This window comes from Ranitomeya variabilis, chromosome 1 (genome assembly GCF_051348905.1).
Source record: "Ranitomeya variabilis isolate aRanVar5 chromosome 1, aRanVar5.hap1, whole genome shotgun sequence".
In the NCBI taxonomy this organism is placed as follows: Eukaryota; Metazoa; Chordata; class Amphibia; order Anura; family Dendrobatidae; genus Ranitomeya; species Ranitomeya variabilis.
Genome location: NC_135232.1, coordinates 636,234,287 through 636,255,274, shown reverse-complemented (window position 1 = coordinate 636,255,274; position 20,988 = coordinate 636,234,287). Strand labels below are relative to the sequence as shown.

Below are 20,988 nucleotides of genomic sequence, written 5' to 3'. Positions count from 1 at the left end.
TTCAGTGAATAGCTGGTAGCGCTTTGGACTCAGCGGACTTGCACTGCATAAAAAAGCACTGCCAATTCCTGATCGTGTGCACATTGCCTAATAGGTGCACAAAATTTGCAACATCAAAAATTCACCAGAAACTCATCGTGGGAACGTAGCCATAAAGTAAATTAGGCTGCTTGTTTTTTTCATTGCATCTTTGAGTGCAGTTTTTTTTACATACGTTCTTGTCACTGCGTTTTTTGTGTCTTTTTGGGGTATCATACTTTACACAAAGCTGCTTTGTTTTGGATTATTCTTGATATTCGGCTTTGACAAAACCTTATTGACACAGTCATCTGCAGACTACATGTGTTTCCTGCTGTGGAAATGCACTAAAGGCGAATATGCTTTATTTACTGCAGAACTTCCACATCTAAGGGGAAAATCTGCACAAAAAATTAAGCGTACCCGCAAGAGAGATTGACACGTTGTGGATTTCAAACACATGCCGCCATTCAGTTTACACTGAGTGAAAAAGAACAGTGAGATGTCAGATTTCTATAAATCTCATTCAGTTTGCTGCAACTGTAAGATGCCACATTTTTTTTTCAATGAAAAACTCATCATGGGCACATAGCCTTAACTGAAGCGTGTATGCACCCAATGTCTTTTTCAGGCAGATTCCACCTGAAAAAAGCGCTGCATAACCACCACAAAAAATGCACATAGTGCACAGCATTGTAAAACTGACAATGCTGTGCACACATTCAGTCTTGCATTGTTTCTTTTATTGGTTGAAATAAGCCACCGTCTATCTAGTTGAAAGTACAGAGTGAAGATGCGGACTGCGGAGCTGCCTCAAAAATCATGGCAAGACTGCTAGTTTGCTGAGGTGGCTTAGTTTAGGAAAACCTCTGTGGTTCTGCCATCTGAATAGAGACTATTTTGTAGTTTTCAATCTGCGTATTAATTAAATAATAGCTAATCCACTTGCTGAATGCTTTCACCACTCACCATATGAACAAGGTGCTTGCTGCTTCTTGAGATAGAGGTCCTAATTCAATGAAACAGTTTTTCCAAAATGGGTGGAGCAGGGGTAGGATGGAGGCAAGGCATAGGAGTGACAGCACAGCTTCTGTACATGACTCGTCAAACACTCCCGATTCATTATAAGGTGTGCACCTGTTAGGCCACGTTCACAAGCACAGAATTTGGTATTTTACCACAGTATTTGTAAGCTAAAATCAGGAGTGAAACAATCAAAGGAAAAGTATAAGGCCAGGGTCACACTTGCGAGTGCAATGCGAGAAACTCGCACGAGTCTCTGGCATCAATATCTGGCGCTGCCGCCGAAACTCGGGACCGGAGTGTGGGGCTGCATGTATTTCTATGCAGCTGAACGCTCCGGTCCCGAGTGCCATCGGCAGTACCGGGAATTTATTGAGAGAGACTTGTGCAAGTTTCTCGCATTGCACTCGCAAGTGTGACCCAGGTCTAACAGAAAGAAACATGTCACCACTTCTGTTTTTTCATCCTGGTTTTACCTTACAGATACTGAGGCAAAAAAAACTCACCAAATACCGAATGTGTGCATATGGCCTTAGGCCACGTTTCCACGATGAGTTTTTGGTGAGTTTTGTTATGCTGCAATTAAAAAATGGATTAAAAAATGGTGCAGAAAACCTGCAACCTCTAAAGCTCATAGTGGGAACATAGTCTTAATGAATCAGGAAGACTCTGACTCCAACACTCTCCCTCATTAAGACATGCATGAAAATCAAGGTAGGAGTTTTTGTTTTAGGGCTCACTCCCACTTGAGAAGTAATCAGACGAGTGCAATCCGATAAAAAAAATCAGATTGCACTGGCACGAATGTTAACTTTGCTTGTTAAGGTATGTTTCCAAGGTCAGGAACCGGCAGCGCTTTGGATGCAGCACATGTCCGCTCCGTGCAAAGCACGGCCGGCTTTTGAACGCATTGGATACATTGGACGGGAAATTTATCTTGCGGACACTGAGTGTCTCCACAAGATAAAATGACATGCTGCGGTCTCAAAAGACGTGCTGCATGTCTGTCTCCGCAGGGAAGCGGAAATCCCATCCACTATGCTGTAACATCTGGCCGCTGCAGGTTGGACGCTGCGGATGTACGCAGCATCTAACCCGCAGCATTTACTGACCATGGGAACATACCCTTAAGGGCTCATACTCACATGAGAGAAACTCGAATGAGTCTCTCACATCAATACCCGGCACTGCACCCGGCACTCAGGATCGGAGCGTGCGGCCACGAAGCAATACATGCAGTGCCGGGTATTGATATTCGAGACTCATCCAAGTTTCTCGCATATGAGTATGAGCCCAAAATGTGAGGGACACATGGTAACACAGAACCCATAATAAATAAAGACTCAGACACTCAAGTTGGAGAACAATGGCCGGGTTGTTTATTCAGGGTTACATGATAAATAATAATAAATGGTAAACTAAAAAACCATCAAACTTTTTACCGAACCAATCCGCCCGTATACAGGGTGATTTTACCCACAAATAAACAAGCACGACAAAAGGAGAATGACTTAAAATAGGGAGGGAGGGTGGGATCTTCTTTCTTCACAGTAGCTGTAATGAGCAAAACTGGGGGGGAATCTCAAACTAAATATAGAATACTCTTCTTGCTTTTTCAAACTGCCAATCAGCAATGAATAATCTTCCCGCCCTTTTTCAAACTGCCAATCAGCAAGCAGTAAAATGGCACCACTACCAACCAGCTATAACCAGAAAAAAAACAGGAAACTGACAGAAAAAATTGATCTCTGACTTAAAGAGAAAAACAGTGAAATAAATACACTTAATGAAGAATTCAATATAATTCAAATTATCATTACAAAATAATAGGGTCCGTGTTCCCATGCGACCCCCCCCCTATACTGCGCCACGGGGTGGGGCTTTCAGTAGCTAACCAGAATATAGGAATTACATATGAAGATAGCAGGGTTTTTGACTGCTCTCTTTGGTTTCAGAATTACAAGTAGCAGCACAGCAATGGAGTGAAAACATCATTGTCTAACTAAGAAAAATGTAGTAATGTAGTTAGGGTATACTGTACATGTGAGCAGACCAATCATGGTGGTGATCCCTATCCTGAGGTGATCTTATTCTCCACTAACATATAGTCATAGGGGCTGATTCATCAGGACTGGTCTAGTGCAGGCGAGAAAACACCAAAAGTCGCAACAACAGCATTGCATTAAAAAAAAACTGCAACTTTTTAAAGCTTTTACGCCATAAAATCAGCCCCATAGTTTTATTTTTGTGTCACTATACTTGTTTTCTGTACATGATCTGATGAGAATGAATGTGTTATTATGTAATCTCTCTGGAAATTCATTCATTGCTTTCCCACTCTATTTGCTTGTAAATCTGTCCAGCTGAGGTCAAGAAAAGACCACAGAGTGGAGCTCCAGTACAACAACAGCCTGGGCCTGATCTCCAGACTGCGGAGAACCACAGGACACACACAGACTGATCGAAAACTTTTTAAGCGGTTGGTTAAACTGAACCTTCCCAGTGCCTCCATGTACCATGCACAACATGATAATAAAGAATCAACACTTATTTCAGTAGATTCCACTCTTTTATTGATAAAGCTAATGTGTCTAAATCTGCAATTGTATTAAGTTATTTCCAGATTCAAAACAGCGATAAAGAACAATGCAGACCGGAAAGTTATTATTGTAACATTTTCATTACTGTATTTGGAACTCTAATTGCACATTTCCCAAATATTATTGCAATGGTAATTTTATCAAATGCTACATATTACACCCAGTTTTCCTATAGATACAGAATTTCAGTAGAGCTATTTGAGCAGAGATACGGTGTGCTACATGTTTCATTATATACACGATTACTGTATCTCATTAATGGTTATGTCACATATACAGAATACCATATTGGACTGTTGATCTTCATTAATGCAATGTCATTTTATTGTAACAGCTCTGTATCGTCCAAGTAAATGCATTATTATGTGATAATGAACTATATACAGTATACTGATTGTGAACTTTCTACTTTTACAACGTTTTGTTTCTATAGTGCCATTAATTCCACAACACTTTACAGACTTCATCATCACTGTCCCCATTGGGGCTCACAGTATAAATTCCCTATGTCTATGTGTTTGGGTGTAGGGGGAAACCAGAGAACCCAGATGAAATGCACGCAAACACGAGGAGGACATATAAACTTCTTGCAGATATTGACCTTGGTGAGATTTCCTCCCACATCCTAAAGACATACTCATAGGGAATTTAGATTGTGAGACCCAATGGGGACAAATATGTTAATGTCTGAAAAGCGCTGCGGAATATGATAATTTACTGTATAAGCAAAGAATAATAATAAATTAAGTGCTATGGAGGGTGTGGGAACAGATGGCAGGAGGGACCAGATTCTGAGGAAAAGTTGGGAAGGGAGAATAGGGAATAGTTAGTTAGATTAGTTAGGTGAGTATATAGGCCAGTCTATAGAAATGTGGTTTTAGAGCAAGCTTAAAATTATACATACTGGGAATAAACCAGATCATTCAGGGTAGTGCATTCTGGAGAAAAGGCACAGCTTAAGAGAAGTTATGGAGACGTTCACATTATGGAGGATGTTAGTATTAAATCATTAGTAAAATGGTGGGCACGGGTAGTGTGATAGACCAAGATGAAGGCGAAGATGTAGGGCGGTGCAGAACTGTGGAGCAATTTGTGGGTGAAAGTGTCAAATTTACATTGTGCTTTGTAGCAAATGACTTGTACATGACTTGTTTTGCACTAAAAAAATCACAAATCTATCAATAGGTCGCAAAAAAAACAAAACCAAAATTGAAAACTCCTCCTTTACTTCTAGCAGGGACTGAAATGAGATGCAGTATTTGCTGTCACATTTTATGAATCTGTTTCACATGTCTGGACAAACAAAGTTGTTTAGGAAAAAAAAAACGACTTAAAAAAATGATAACTTAAAAAATAGTGTCTTACAATGTATAGATAATAAAGCACACATACTAAAGTCACTAAAAAAGAGCAAAAATTACTCAGAAAAGTTGAAAAATATTTAGAATTGAGAGTCCTCAGTGGTTGATACCTTTTAATGGCTAACTGAAAAGATGGTAGCAAATTGCAAGCTTTCGAGACCACTCAGGTCTCTTCATCAGATAAAGACTAAAAGAAATTCTGAAGAATCACATATTTATGCACAACATAGCACAGAACCCCCCCCCCCAAAAAAAAAAAAAAAAACATAGATAAGACAGGTGATATGAGGCAGAATTACCATGAGCGATAGTGTTGATACCGCAAGTATCGGGTATCGGCCGATAATTGCGGGTATCGGAATTCCGATACCGAGATCCGATACTTTTGTGGTATCGGGTATCGGTATCGAAACAACATTAATGTGTAAAATAAAGAATTAAAATAAAAAGTATTGCTATACTCACCTCTCCGACGCAGCCTGGACCTCACCGAGGGAACCGGCAGCGTTCTTTGCTTAAAATGCACGCTTTTCCTTCCTTCCGTGACGTCACGGCTTCTGATTGGTCACGTGCCGCCCATGTGGCTGCGACGCGACCAATCACAGCAAGCCGTGACGTAATTTTCAGGTCCTTCTAGGCATTCAGTATTTTAAAATTACGTTCCGGCTTTGTGATTGGTCGCGTCGCGGTCACATGGGCGACGCGACCAATCACAAGCTGTGACGTCACGGGAGGCAGGAGACGCGCGCATTTTTAAAATTACGTCACGGCTTGTGATTGGTTGCGTGCCGCCCATGTGACCGCGACGCGACCAATCACAGCAAGCCGTGACGTAATTTCAGGTCCTGAATGCAGAAATAGGCAATTTAACATTACAGTAAGATTTATGTAAGCTAGAAGCTTGGGCTGATAAATGGCAAATGAGCTTTAATGGGGATAAATGTTAGGCTACTTTCACATTAGCGTTTCCCTGATGTGCGGCAGGCTGCGGACTTCCTCAGTGAATCCCCGCCCCCGGCCGCACCTCCGCTGCTAGCTCCGCCTACTTCTGCATGCGGCCCGCATGCGACCTCCGTACCTATCTTTAACATTAGGTACGCAGGTCGTGCGGCTGTTTGCAGATGCTGCCGCATGCGTCGTTTTGACGATGCGGAAAAAAAAAAAATGCTACAGGCTGCGTCCTACGCTGGTCACCGCATCGTCAAAACGACGCATGCGGCAGCATCTGCAAACAGCCGCACGACCTGCGTACCTAATGTTAAAGATAGGTACGGAGGTCGCATGCGGGCCGCATGCAGAAGTAGGCGGAGCTATAGGCGGAGGTGCGGCCGGGGGCGGGGCTTCACTGAAGCACATGCCACGTAAAAATTCAAAAAAATTTTCATTTAACAAATATTAACACACAACTGTTTAAAAAGATTCAGTGGATGAATACACACATATGGACCTGGGAACACAGGAAGTACTATATCCATGCCATAAGCATATTCAAAAAATGGATAAATATCCAGAGCATATAAAGAATTTTTTCTCTCTAAGGTTCCTCAAAAAGGGCTACCTTATATATGGAGCAAAGCTTTCTTGAATGTTAATCAATGTTATAAAATTCTCTTTGCAAATAGTGCTTTTGGACTCATATGTCAGTCAAATTTGCTATTCAATATAACATTCATAAGTAGTGTTGAGCATTCCGATACCGCAAGTATCGGGTATCGGCCGATATTTGCTGTATCGGAATTCCGATACCGAGATCCGATACTTTTGTGGTATCAGGTATCGGTATCGAAACAACATTAATGTGTAAAATACAACATTAATGTGTAAAATAAAGAATTAAAATAAAAAATATTGCTATACTCACCTCTCCGACGCAGCCTGGACCTCACCGAGGGAACCGGCAGCGTTCTTTGCTTAAAATGCGCGCTTTTCCTTCCTTCCGTGACGTCACGGCTTCTGATTGGTCGCGTGCCGCCCATGTGACCGCGACGCGACCAATCACAGCAAGCCGTGACGTAATTTCAGGTCCTGAATGCAGAAATAGGCATCAGGACCTGAAATTACGTCACGGCTTGCTGTGATTGGTCGCGTCGCGGTCACATGGGCGGCACGCAACCAATCACAAGCCGTGACGTAATTTTAAAAATGCGCGCGTCTTCTGCCTCCCGTGACGTCACGGCTTGTGATTGGTCGCGTCGCCCATGTGACCGCGACGCGACCAATCACAAAGCCGGAACGTAATTTTAAAATACTGAATGCCTAGAAGGACCTGAAAATTACGTCACGGCTTGCTGTGATTGGTCGCGTCGCGGCCACATGGGAGGCACGCGACCAATCAGAAGCCGTGACGTCACGGAAGGAAGGAAAAGCGCGCATTTTAAGCAAAGAACGCTGCCGGTTCCCTCGGTGAGGTCCAGGCTGCGTCGGAGAGGTGAGTATAGCAATATTTTTTATTTTAATTCTTTATTTTACACATTAATATGGTTCCCAGGGCCTGAAGGAGAGTTTCCTCTCCTTCAGACCCTGGGAACCATCAGGAATACCGTCCGATACATGAGTCCCATTGACTTGTATTGGTATCGGGTATCGGTATCGGATTAGATCCGATACTTTGCCGGTATCGGCCGATACTTTCCGATACCGATACTTTCAAGTATCGGACGGTATCGCTCAACACTATTCATAAGGCATAGACACATAAATAAGGAAAATAGTTTTCCATACAGCTCTATTTAAATGTCCATATAGCTTATGGCTCTATGTAAAAGCCTTTGTGGCTCCTCACAGCCAAATTGTCTACATATATAGTTATAAGATTGCTTGCTATCTCTTTATCCAAAGTCAATAAATAACATTAAAGTGCATAGTTCTAAATAATGTTCAATATTAGTGCAAAATATGCTTTAGACTACTTGCAGAGACAAAACCATATTGTGAGGTGCAAAACCAAGCTACTACATATGGATGCAATCAAATAAGGATAACTAAGGTGCAGTGGCTAAAGTGCAGGCATGCTACTGAAGGTTTACAATAGTCAGCTAGACATGAGGGAGGAGGCAAATCAGCTAAATTCAAGGGGTATACATGACCTGGTTGGCAGAATCGTCCCGACGCACGTTTCGCATTAGCTTCTTCTGATGGGGATGTATCTCTGCCGTCTGATGTTGTAATGAGTGATTCATTACTAAAATTTAAGAAGGGACTGGATGCCCTTCTAAAAAGTATAATGTTACAGGTTATATACACTAGATTCCTTGATAGGGCGTTGATCCAGGGAACTATTCTGATGTGGAGTCGGGAAGGAATTTTTTTTTCCCAATGTGGAGCTTAGTGTTGCCCCATGGTTTTTTTTTGCCTTCCTCTGGATCAACATGTTAGGTTATGGGTTGAACTAGATGGACTTAAAGTCTTCCTTCAACCTTAACCTGTTCCACACGTCCAGATAATTCCGGTACCGGAAAAATCGGTACCGGAGTTATCCGTGTCCGTGTGCTCACGTGGCACATCAGTGTGGCACACGTGCGGCAGCCATGTGCCGCCCGTGTGCCGACTGGGTACCACACAGACCGTGCAGGAGACAGCGCTAGAGATAAGCGCTGTCCCCTGCATCTGGTGCTGAAGCCGGAGTTCATTCCTTCTTCCCAGCAGCATTCGCCGGCTCCCTCGATGCTTCCTCTCAGCGTCGCAGCTTCTTCCTGTATGAGCGGTCACGTGGTACCGCTCATTACAGTGATGAACATGCGGCCCCACCCCTATGGGAGGTGGAGCCGCATATTCATCACTGTAATGAGCGGCACTACGTGACCGCTCATACAGGACAAGCTGCGGCGCTGAGAGGAAGCATTGAGGGAGCCGGGTGAGTATTTTATTTCCAGCGGGCGGGCGCACAGGGGGTGGGAGGGGGGTGGTAACAAGGATCTTTATTTTAAACACAAAAAAAATAAAAAAACAATGATTTTTCATTCCTTCTCTCCAGCAAACGCTGCTGGAGAGAAGAAATGAATGGCGGCTTCAGCACCACAAGCTGGGGGGACAGCGCTTACTGTAGCGCTGTCTCCTGCACGGCACACGGACAGCATCCGTGTGCGGTACGTGTTTTACACGGACCCATTGACTTTAATGGGTCCGTGTGATACGTACGCTCCCACAAACACTGACATGTCTCCGTGTTTTTCAAACGGACACACGGTCCGTGAAAACACGCTGACATGTGCAGAGAAACATTGATTTCAATGTGTCTACATGAGTCAGTGTCTCCGGTACATGAGAAAACTGTCACCACACGTACCGGAGCCACTGACGTGTGAAACCAGCCTTAGGCCGGTTTCACACGTCAGTGCGTCTGGTGCGTGTAGTGACAGTTTTCTCATGTACTGGAGACACTGACACACTTAGACCCATTCAAGTGAATGGGTCTATACAGATGTTATCGTGTTTTGACAGACTGTGTGTCCATGTACAAAATTCGCAAACATGTCTGTTTTTACCCGGACACATGGCCCTCCAAATGTCCCGCACACATGCACACGGAGAACAGTGTACACTGTCCTCCGTGCGCATGGACAGCAGCGGGGGAAGCAGCGCTACTGTAAGCTGCGGTTCCCCTGCTTGTGGTGCTGAAGCCGGCTGTCATGCGTTCTCCCCTGCTCGGCGGGCAGCAGCGCGAGCAGGGGAGAATGAATGAAAGAAAAAAAACGATGTGGGGTCCCCCCTATATTTTGCAACCAACCCGGCAAAACTCACAGGTGCAGGCTGCTATTCTCAAGCTGGTAAGGGGCCATGGATATGGCCCCCAAGCCTAAAAAAAGCAGTCCGCAGCTGCCCAGAAAAGGCATATCTATTAGATGGACCAGTTCTGGAGCTTTGCCCGATTCTTCCCACTCGACCTGTAGCTGTGGCAAGTGGGGTAATGAGGGGTCAATGTCACCTTCCTATTGTAAGGTGACATTAAGCTGGCTTAGTAATGGAGAGGTGTCAATAAGACACCTATCCATTACTAATCCTATAGTTGTTAAAGGGTTGATCAAACACACCACACAGTTAGAAAAAAGTCTTTTAATGAAATAAAAAATATACAATTTTTTTCCATCTTTATTACTCTGCCATTCCAAGCAAAGCCCTCGATCTCCTGGAAAAAAAGTCAAAAAAATAAACCAACAATATACCATTCCTGTCCGGCGTACAGTCAGACCCACGTAGTAATCCATATCTAGGGGAATTTACAGATTACCACCCAGGAGCACTGCTAATGTGACCGCTCCTGACTGTAAACTACTGGTGAATGAATGAAAGGCTGGGAGTGGAACTTTGGTGACTAGTGGTGACGTCACCAAAGCTGAGCTCCCTGGAGGCCTGAACTAAAATGAACTCTTCAGCGTGAGAAAATCAGCTGGCATTTTCCTAAGAAAAAAAAAACACTACAAAAAATGCAGGCATCAGGTTGCGTTTTTGGTGACAAAACCTGATTAAGTTTAATCAGAATTTGTATTTATTTTTTTAATGCACAAGATACAAATATGCCTTTACAAAAATGCAGCAATAAAAATGAAACTTAAACTATGTATAAAAAAGACCTGCAAAAAGCGCAACGTGTGAGCCAAGCCTTAGGCTACATTCCCAAAATGAACTTTTGATGCTGTAGACTCTCTGCACCTATTAAGAGAGATGGCAGTCGGTCAGCGGATATTTACGGGGGGTTTCTGACCTTATCATTCTGTACACTCAGTGCGAACCTAAGATAAAAACAAAATGAGCAAGTACCCTGTAGTAAATAAATAAATGGCAATAGTGGGGCAGCATAGTGGCTTAGTGGCTTAGTGGTTAGCACTGCAGCCTTGCAGCGCTGGAGTCCTGGGTTCAAATCCCACCAAGGACAACATCTGCAAAGAGTTTGTATGTTCTCTCCGTGTTTGCGTGGGTTTCCTCCGGGCACTCCGGTTTCCTCCCACATTCCAAAGACATACTGATAGGGAATTTAGATTGTGAGCCCCTTTGGGGACAGTGATGATAATGTCTGTAAAGCGCTGCAGAATATGTTAGTGCTATATAAATATAAAGATTATTATAGTGCATGAAAATAACATAGGGTACTTAGTTAATGTGATTTTGAGCAAAAAAATATAAAAGTTATCCCACCACATCAAGGTGACCTTATTCGGGATGGTCCAGACCTCTAGCATTAAAATCTTACCATATGTTCTGAATATGGGCTGAGTAGGATCGAGAGCCCCGACTAATGAATACTCAGCCATGGAGAGCAAAAAAAATGTAATATCTAGCTCAAACAAAAGGGAGGCCATGTCCTTATTTGAACACAGTGCAAAAACTTGAAACAAACACCCAAAAAGATGAACTTCAATATAAGTTGGTGTGCCTGCACTTTGTAAGCACATGTTCACAGGTGAATATCGCAAGTGTCGGGGGCCTGAGCCAGTGAAACTGGCATCTGGCTCCCAGCGACGAGAGGTGAGTGTGTCATTTTTTTTTTATTGCAGCAGCAGCAGCAGCATACGGGGCATATTATTCTATGGCACATCTTATGGGGCCATCAACCTTTGTGCAGCATTACATGGGGCATAATTTTCTATGGAGCATCTCATGGGGCCATCAACCTTTATGGAGCAGCATATGGGGCATAATATTCTATGGAGCATCTTATGGGGCCATCAACCTTTGTGCAGCATTATATGGGGCATAATATTCTATGGAGCATCTTATGGGGCCATCATTAACCTTTTATTCAGCATTATATGGGGCATATTTTAATATGGAGCATCTTATGGGACCCATCATGAACTGTATGGAGCATTATATGGGGCTCCTTATTCAATATGGATATTCAAAAAGACTTAACCTACTGAAGACTCAATTAATTTTACTTTTATTGGTATCTATTTTTATTTTTGAAATTTACCAGTAGCTGCTGCATTTCCCACCCTAGGCTTATACTCGAGTCTATAAGCTTTCCCAGCTTTTTGTGGCAAAATTAGGGGTCTCGGCTTATACTCGGGTCGGCTTATACTCGTGTATATACGGTAATCTCTTTGTAATAGTAGCCTGAATTAACATTGTTTCCCCACCACTTTTGCTTTCATTGAGAGGCACAAATTCTACAAAAGTGTGGTTTTACCTGATTTTGACTTTGACTCGCAGATGGATTCCTACACTGTGTCTGAAAGTAAGCATTGCTTTGTAGATTATCTTTTTTAAACAAACCTTTTTTCTTTCTGCATCTGAACAGATAAGTCCTCCTACAGCTTGCAATGCTACTTGTAAATATACACATGTAAATGTGTGCATATTTGTAGCTTAAGTCTATTTCTTCACTTGCATCAATTTTAGAACAGTTTTGGATCATGACTTGCTGTATACTCTTCCCACACTTTATGTTCATTGTATAAAACATTTTTTTTATTAAAATCTATGGAAACGTAAACTATTGAGGCTGCAATTGGCAACAATTTCTGATCCGTTTTCTGTGATCTAATAAGAAAAACGTTTTGTTGTTGTGGAACACGTCTTTAAAAGACATCTTGGACTGGGTTCTTTTTGGCCTGAGCGGAAACCTGTGTTGCATTTTGTTTTACCTATAAATTAAAGTATTAGAATTTGTTCTTTTTCTTATCTTATACTTAGAATAAACCTACCTCCCCTATGGTTTCTAAATAACCTTGGAAGTCACCTATTATTTATTCCTATTTCCCACTAAAATAAATAAAAAGTCATTTTAATGCACATTCCTTATCCTCTTCTGCTAATTTGTTATAGATTTATTTTCAGCTGTTTCTTAATTTTGGCAGCGCTGCTTGCCAGTCATCATGGCCATCATCAAGTTTTACGTAGATGAGTGTTTTGTACCCAAATTGAAATGTCCGCATTCCCGATGTTTCACCTTTAACTCCGTGGTTGTACCAAACCAAACTCATAGCATTGGAGGTATGAGTACAGCCACGGTGGATTTGTTGTTGCATCTGGTATTTAAATGAAGGCTTTATTCACATGTCAGAATGTTATGGTGATTATTTCATCAGTATTGGCAGGAAAAAAAGCAAGTGGACACATCCGACATTTATGGTTTGAGTACGGACTGTAATGTCTGGACTTGCCTACTGGTCTCCTGACCTGAACTTAACAGCCACATATGTTGACACTATTGAGCTCGGTACAGGAGACTAACACAACCTGTACAAACTTGGACCATGAATTTTAGCCACAGGACTTAAGCTTTTCTCTCTGTCAGTTCTGCTCTTGATTTTTAGCTTACACATGCTGATAAAATACTTACCAAATACTGAAATATGAGTAAAGCCTAAAATTAATTCTCTACACCTCAGTTTTGTCTTCTGAATTAAACTTGATATTCAGTGATATGCAACTTTCCCAGATTCGGACTGTGCTCCCCTGACTCCTATCCGATGAACTCTGTTGTGCTTCACGTCAGGCTTTGAAGATGGCCGGGCGTGATTTCATCCATGTGATCATCTGCCTCTGCATAAACGAGGCCTACCAAGACGCATACCTGTGTCTTGGTATTTAGACTTAATAGTTACTCCACAGTTCTGTCTGTTACCTGTTCCTGGTCTACCAGGACCTCTGCTGTGTGTCCACCAGTGGCTTCCAGGATGTCTTCTATCCACCTGCGACTTCCAGTACATCTGCTACCTGTTCTTGGTCTTCCAAGACCTCTGCTATATGTCCGCCTTCAGGGATCTCTGCTACTGCTTCCTAACTTTCAAGACCTCTGATACCTGCCTGTAGTTTCCAGGACCTATGCTACCTGTCTACAGCTTCCAGGACCTCTGCTAATTGTTTTGGGACTCAGATATAGCAAAGAATGTGAAATAAAATATAACTTTTAATCTGGGTTAAAAAGATTTCTTCTTTACAAATGCTGTCTTTTCAATTTTCAACAATTTAAGCAAAAGATGCAAGGCTAGCTTGACTTTGGAATGCGTGACTATAGTCCCATATGACAAAAAAAAATCCCCATTGAAACCCCTTATCTAATAAATTAAAAAAACTAACAATGCAGTGTGAAGCTTCTCAATCTAATTGGAGAAGGTGTTGGTATGGGAGCAATTGCTAAAAATAATAGCTGAATATATGTTGAATCATCAGTTACTCCCCTATACCATGTGCTCCCAAAAATACTTAAAGTTTCCCTTCCCCTTTAGACCAATTTGTTCTAGGAATTGGATAATTTTCTCAAAGATTGAGTGCATGGGTGGATCACCGCCTCCAACCACTGGTAGTGGAAATACCTGGTTATGTTAGAGACACTAAGGCAGTAATCAATTTTTTTGATGAATATCAGTGGGATACTAGATACAAAGGGCTCGCATATGACATTATAAGCATATATCCTTCCATTCCAGTTAACATTTCACTGCCATTCCGCTCATACAATCAGAAACATACCAGTTGGCGAATTAACTAGAACTAAGCAGAACTGCACATTTGTACTCCCAGATAAGAATGAATCCAATATACAACTGTATAAACTAAAAAAGCAGGGTTACCCAGAATTGTCTCTTATTAGAGCATGCAATACGGTGGACCGATTACCGAGATAATTTTTTTTTAATAGAGCACAAGAAGAACAGCAGATATATTAATAAGTCTCATAAATCCATTACCTTCTCTACACAGTATAGTCCACAGTACCACCAAAATGTTACTATCATTAACCTCCAAGGTGGTTTGTATGTTAATGACCAAGCCAATTTTTCCACTTTATGAAGTAATAACTCTAGAATGCTTCAATGGATCCTACTGATTCCGAGAGTGTTTTCTCATGACATGTTGTACTTCATGTTAGTGGTAAAATTTCTTCGATATAACTTGCATTTATTTGTGAAAAAAACAGAAATTTGGTTTTATATTTAGAAAATTTAGCAATTTTAAAACTTTGAATTCTTATGCCCTTTAATTCACAGAAATATGGGACACAAAATAGTTCATAAATAACAATTCCCACATGTCTACTTTACATCAGTACAATCTTTGAAGCAAACTATTTTTTGTTAGGAAGTTAAGGGTTAAAAGTTGACCGGCGATTTCTCATTTTTCCAACAAAATTAACAAAACCATTCTTTTAGGGACCACCTCAGATTTGAAGTTACTTTGAGGGGTCTATATGATAGAAGATATCAAAAAGTTACACATTATCCTGGAGACATTTTACATCTTACCCAATGGGTTCATGTTTTTCCCATAAAAAACTTTCCAAATTTAATACTGCGAGCATTATTTTTATCATAGAATGCACACAGTATAAGATACAATAGATAGTGTGCATTATTGGCAGCTTAAAGAAACAAATATGAAGACAGTTCTGATGTAAATAGTGCTAGTGCGGTTAACATTTCTGCGGCGTATAAACACTTCCATAGTGTGCACAGTGGGGATGTTTTCACATTGTCTTTCTATTTTATAGAAAAAGTCTAAAAACCTATAAGGGGTGGAGAATTCCAAAGAAAAATTCTAAACAGAGAATCATTTTGGATATTTAAATTGCAGACAAGCAAACCACTATTAATATCAGACAAGATGTCATCTTACAATATAATTAATATTTGTATGTTTTTTAGTATGTACCTCTTGGTGACTTGCGTATTTGGTATGACATGGGATTGTCCATTCTGGTCATGTGGTCTATTCCACTTCTACTTTTTACACCTGCACAGCACATAATGATACACCATGATTATGGTGTGACTGCCAAAACATGTCAGTCCTGTTCATATCTGTGGCCTGTCTTATGCACTTACCTTTTTAATCCAAGGAATAAATGTGAAGTTTTAAGAAAGAAAAGGACTTATGTTTTGCTGGAAATTCTTTTTTCTATTGTATGCATTCCAGCCCTGGACAGGACTTTTCCATGCGATTGTCCATCTAACTGATGCTGTATCAACGTACCAGATGAGCTGACTCTCCTTTCTCTCTACTCCTGTTTTCTATATCTTCCATTATAGAAATAAAGAAAATCTGCCCACACAGCTAAATCTGCTTTGTGCTATGCTTTCAACCTCACAAAATGCAATGGGTGCTTAATGCTCGCCATAGACTGAGCCAACCTCCGCGAAAAAACTCTACCCATGGGCAGTATTCTGCAAGCAAAATTAAGCCTGCCCAGAAGACAATTCTATTTTTTTTTTGGTCTGCAAAGCCTCCTGCAAGCAGACCTTCAAATCCAACAATTTATCAGTTGGTAACTGGCATTCCATTTTAAGAGAGTCTAAAGCCAAAACAAGAACTTTAAGACCGTCGAAGGGCCCTCCATTTTTTCTGGAGCCAGAGGAAAGCCAAAACGAGAAGTAACCTAATGAACTGTCCGCAGAAGCACCAAACAAACTGGGGACCCAGACGACACAATACACAATAAGTCATGTAAGTAGTATAAGACTGATTCCAAACCGGATTCCTTCTTCACTACCCATTAAGTGAAACAATTAAACTTCTCAAAGCATGAGCACGAAATCGAACAACCCGTCGGCAAATAGCAATCCACATAAAAGTTACTGTCCCAGTGTTAGCAGGTTGCGGAATGCATTGACAGACTGAAGGTAGAGCAAGAGTTAAAAAATTAAACAGTTTAATTGAACAAGGGATTTACACCATGCAGGGAGACAAATGATTAAGGCTACGTTCACATTTGTATTGTGAGGCGCAGCGTCTGCGACGCAACGCACAACGCATGCAAAACACATGCACAACGCAGCGTTTTGTGACGCATGCGTTCATTTTTTGCATGATTTTTGGCGCAGAAAAAACTGCATCATGCAGCGTCCTCTGCACCCTGACAGTTGCGTATGCGTCACAAAATGCAAGACAACGCATGTCCATGCGCCCCCCATGTTAAATATAGGGGTGCATGACGCATGCATCGCTGCGGCTGCACCCGAAGCTGCGCCGCACAACGCTAATGTGAACGTAGCCTAAGAGGAAAATATGTAGAACAGTCAGTGCAGAATGAGAACAGTCTTTTTAGAAATAACTTATCGTGTCCCTGGTACTCCTCCATGGCAGATGATTCTGCAGGGAGTTGCAGTGTCAGCCACGGCTGGAATGATGTCCAGAGATGAAACCTTCACACGGCGGTCCATCTTCTGGCGGCAGCGGTCTGGGTCCTGTACCTTCCGCTGAGCCCCTAGTCCATGAATTGCTGTGGCCGAAGTAAAGAGGGCCAAAGCGTCTCTCAGTTCCTGGGTGCACCTGCCGAGGGTTCACTGACAAAGAGGGCTGCAGATATCTCCCCGGTACCCGGCCTCCTCTACTCTGCACGCCCACTGTGCTCACAGTACTGGAGCGCACAGCACCTTTCTTCTCAATGATCCCGCAAGTGGCAGCGAGAGCCAGCGCACAAGGCCCTTCGCAGCGCCGGTGCTCAGAAGACGGAGCAGTCTCCTTTGCCTGCCGCTAGTTGCCTGTTCGCGCCAAAACTGACTGCTTCTGTGTGCGCTGCGGCCTAGCCATGCCCCCTGCTTCCGGGTAAGGACATTTGTCTTTTATTCTTTCCCCGGACAGCAGAAGAGACAGCCCCAACAGTTCCGGACCCATCACAGGAGAGGTACCTGCAGCTCAGTCTTCCTTCTTACACCAGCTACAACCCAGTAGATAAAAACTCTGAATGCACTTCTTCATCCTTCCTTTATCATACTTTTGCCTTAAAAAATGCCTGTTTTCTGATTTGCCGTGGGTAAATATAAATATAATTTGTAGAAAAAGATTGCCTTTGTTACTGTCTACGCATATGCCAGCACAGTGGGAGCAAGCTTTTTTTTTGCATAATCGATCAATGAGATCACTTAAATTATATTGTTATAGTTTCCAAATAAAGGTTTATTAATTGTTAGAAGGTTCATTTCTTTATATTTGTAGAAGACATATGGAGCTGCTTTATTGTGTGAAAATGCAATCACATCATTTTATATTTACACATATGCATTCATGCTTTGGTAAAAACTGTCACTTTGGGTGTAAATATGACTTGCAAACACTTAAAATGTTACTTAGAAAAAAAGACAACATGCTATTTTGCATTGAATTACAGGGAATTATATGTCCCAAGTGATGAAAGGCAACTGTTAACATTTTCAGATAAAAAAGCAATTCTAGTATGTGTAAATATAATGATTTTTATGCTATTATATATAATAGCCCAGCACTTTTTTTTTAGCCTAAGGCACCCACATACATATAAGCATATATGGGCTATGCCAACTATTCCCCAATAACAGATAATGGGAAAGGAATGATCAGGCATGTTGTATTTTGACATTCCTTATCCTAAATTCTCATGGGAGATCACCTGTCACTATTGCCTTATATCACTTTGCCAACTGAGAATTTAAACATATGGGAGAGGAGAAATATCCGTCAGTGAAACCAGCTATTAAAGGTATGTGGTAACCTTGATCCTCCCTATAGCTGATAAGAAATCAGCCTTAGTCAAGTTTATTTTTCCTATGTTTGCTATTGGGTTTGTGGAGTTAAGAGTGCAAAAGTTCAAGTTACCGTAGCCTATTTCTCTATTTGCCGTTTGGTGAGCAGTCACCTTGTGTGTGATATAAGGTCTTTTAGAGAGATGCAACAAATGACTGCAATCAGCATGTTATCCAATCACCTCTTGTGCAGTGATGTCACTCTGGAGAAAAACCCCTCTGCATGAGGAAATTGACATGTTGTGGTGGACACTACGGACCACACGTTATCACTTATCAATGATGACAAGTAGGGGTGGGAGAAGTGTGACACTGAGGATGTGATCAAAGTTATATGTATCCCAATAGCTAAAATTGAACTAAAACTTTCTCATAAAGACAAGAATAGATCAATATATCAAGACTATGGCCATGATTAATTATTGTTGTTCTTCCATTTTTTCGAGTAATCTGTACATTAGTGTCTTTAGCAGTTATTCTCTGTAAGGTTTGAGCCAATTTTTAAACAAAATCTGTCACCAGGTTTTCCAGTTTAAAGTACAAAAAGCACCTGTAAGCCCTCTTTACAGCATTCTAGTATGCTGTATGTCCCCAATTCCCTCTGCATAGTAAAAAGAAATGGTCTTCTGTCTGCACAGGAGCACAATGTATGGATGATGTAGGAGGCTTATGAAGCAGGGCCGGAGGACAGCGTTTGAGACCAGATGAGACGTCGAAATAAGACCAGCTGTCTTGGCTCTGTTGTCGGGTGTCCCAGGACCAGGGGCTCCTTTCCTGTACCTTAGGCTAGGAGCGCCCTATCTTGCACTGTTTCCAGATTACTTCTGATTGTGAAGACTCTGGGGCCACATACCTTGCCTTGGCTCCTGACACCTGCCTCAGTCTGAGCCCTTCCCCCACCCAGGGAAGAAAGGAGTAGTAGTGTACGTAATACACCAATCAGACTAACAATGTAATACAAACAGGGATAAAGGAAAATACCAATCATACAAATATACTCACACAAACCACAGAGTAATGCACCAGGGAGTGGAGAATGGGATAAAACCTAGCAACAGTCACAGATAAATCCACCAAACGCCTTCACAAACAACATCCTCCAACCACCATCTATTAACCATGCAGTATGAGCTTTCTCTAGCAATGAGTGCTTGCCAGGGCCCAGATTATATAGGAGATGGAAATGACAGTGCACAGCTGAGAGCCTTAATGCAAGAAAGCTTCCAAGAGCTCTCAGTTGAGCAGATTAACCCCTGCACTAAAGAAACCTGCTCCATTCAGTATGAAGGTGAAGTGCTTTTAATCAGTGCAGGAGTAGGAGAAATCAGATACTGCAGTTTTCTGGCTTCTCTCTGTTGCGGTAAACCCATGACACCAGCAATGCCCATCGGACTACACCGTGCTGTATAAGGGCATAATGCATTTTTTTCTACTATGCAGAGGGAATTGGAGACACACATAAAGCATACTAGATTACTGTAAAAGAGGCCTTAAAATTGGTGGACGTACTGCATACTCAGAAAACCTGGTGACAGGTTCCCTTTAAATTGTCTTTCTCTTTTAAACTTTTTTTTATGTTTCCTTGACAGCTTTGGTAATTCAGATGTTTTTAGACAGATTCATCAAATTAATTTTTTAATATGTCACATTTTTTGATTCATCTCAGTCCAGTCTCAGGGCTAGAGTACAGTTTATGGTGGATTGTTATTTTTGCTCTGTTCAAGTGCATCATTTTAATGGATTATGCAACAAAAGATTTTGTTAAAAATTTCTGAACAACATGCGTCCTCTTAAAGAATTTAGTGAAAAAAGGTCAACGAAAGCCACAGGACAAAAAAAAATCGAGGCTTATAATAAAACACATCTTCTATTATATAATGGTATGTGTTAACTATTTGGTTCTTTTGAGAAGAGAAACTGATGTATTAGATGTCAGCTGAGCGAATCTGATGAGATTCAAATTCACCAAATTGTGCAGATTTTACTGCGAAATTCTATTCTCAGCTAATTTATTTTCCACTTATTGAATGCCCCTTATTGTGCTCTATGGTAAGGAGAGGGCATAATATATGTAACACGCAGAAAAAACCCCAAATAATTGTAACGAATGGAAGCGGAGGCACAGGTGGCAAAGTTCACATTAGATTTTTATTGATATTTTTGTGGAACCTCGGGACCACGGTCCGGGGGGCTCCGAAGGGGGCATGACTACTTGAGCCCCAGGCACCCATGGTAAGTCCCCACGAACAGGGTCAGAATGGAATGCCTGGAGAACATGGGTGTTACCTGCAGTTAGACCCTCCAGAGTTGCAGGCATGTCCTGTCCCGCCAATTCATCCTTTACTCTTCCCGAAAGACTTTCCCAGAAGGCGGCCACCAAGGCCTCGTTGTTCCAGGATAACTCAGACAAAAGGGTATGGAACCAAACAGCATACTGAGCCACTGTAAGAGCCTCCTGGCATAGCCGAAGAAGAGCTGAAGCTGTCTACGTGATACCGCCGGGTTTGTAAAAGGTACTGTGGAATGTTTCTAGAAAAGACTGAAGAT

The 20,988-nt window shown here is 41.8% G+C and overlaps 1 long non-coding RNA gene across 1 annotated transcript in view; it reads right to left on the bottom strand.

Annotated features, from left to right (window-relative positions):
* The window catches only part of LOC143814328 (uncharacterized), a 257,456-nt gene extending 256,371 nt beyond the window's left edge, over positions 1-1,085 (bottom strand). Inside the window, exon 1 of the long non-coding RNA XR_013223629.1 lies at positions 988-1,085. This is a non-coding gene — a long non-coding RNA (uncharacterized LOC143814328). The remainder of the gene's footprint in view (positions 1-987) is intronic.
* Between the last annotated feature and the right edge of the window lie 19,903 nt (positions 1,086-20,988).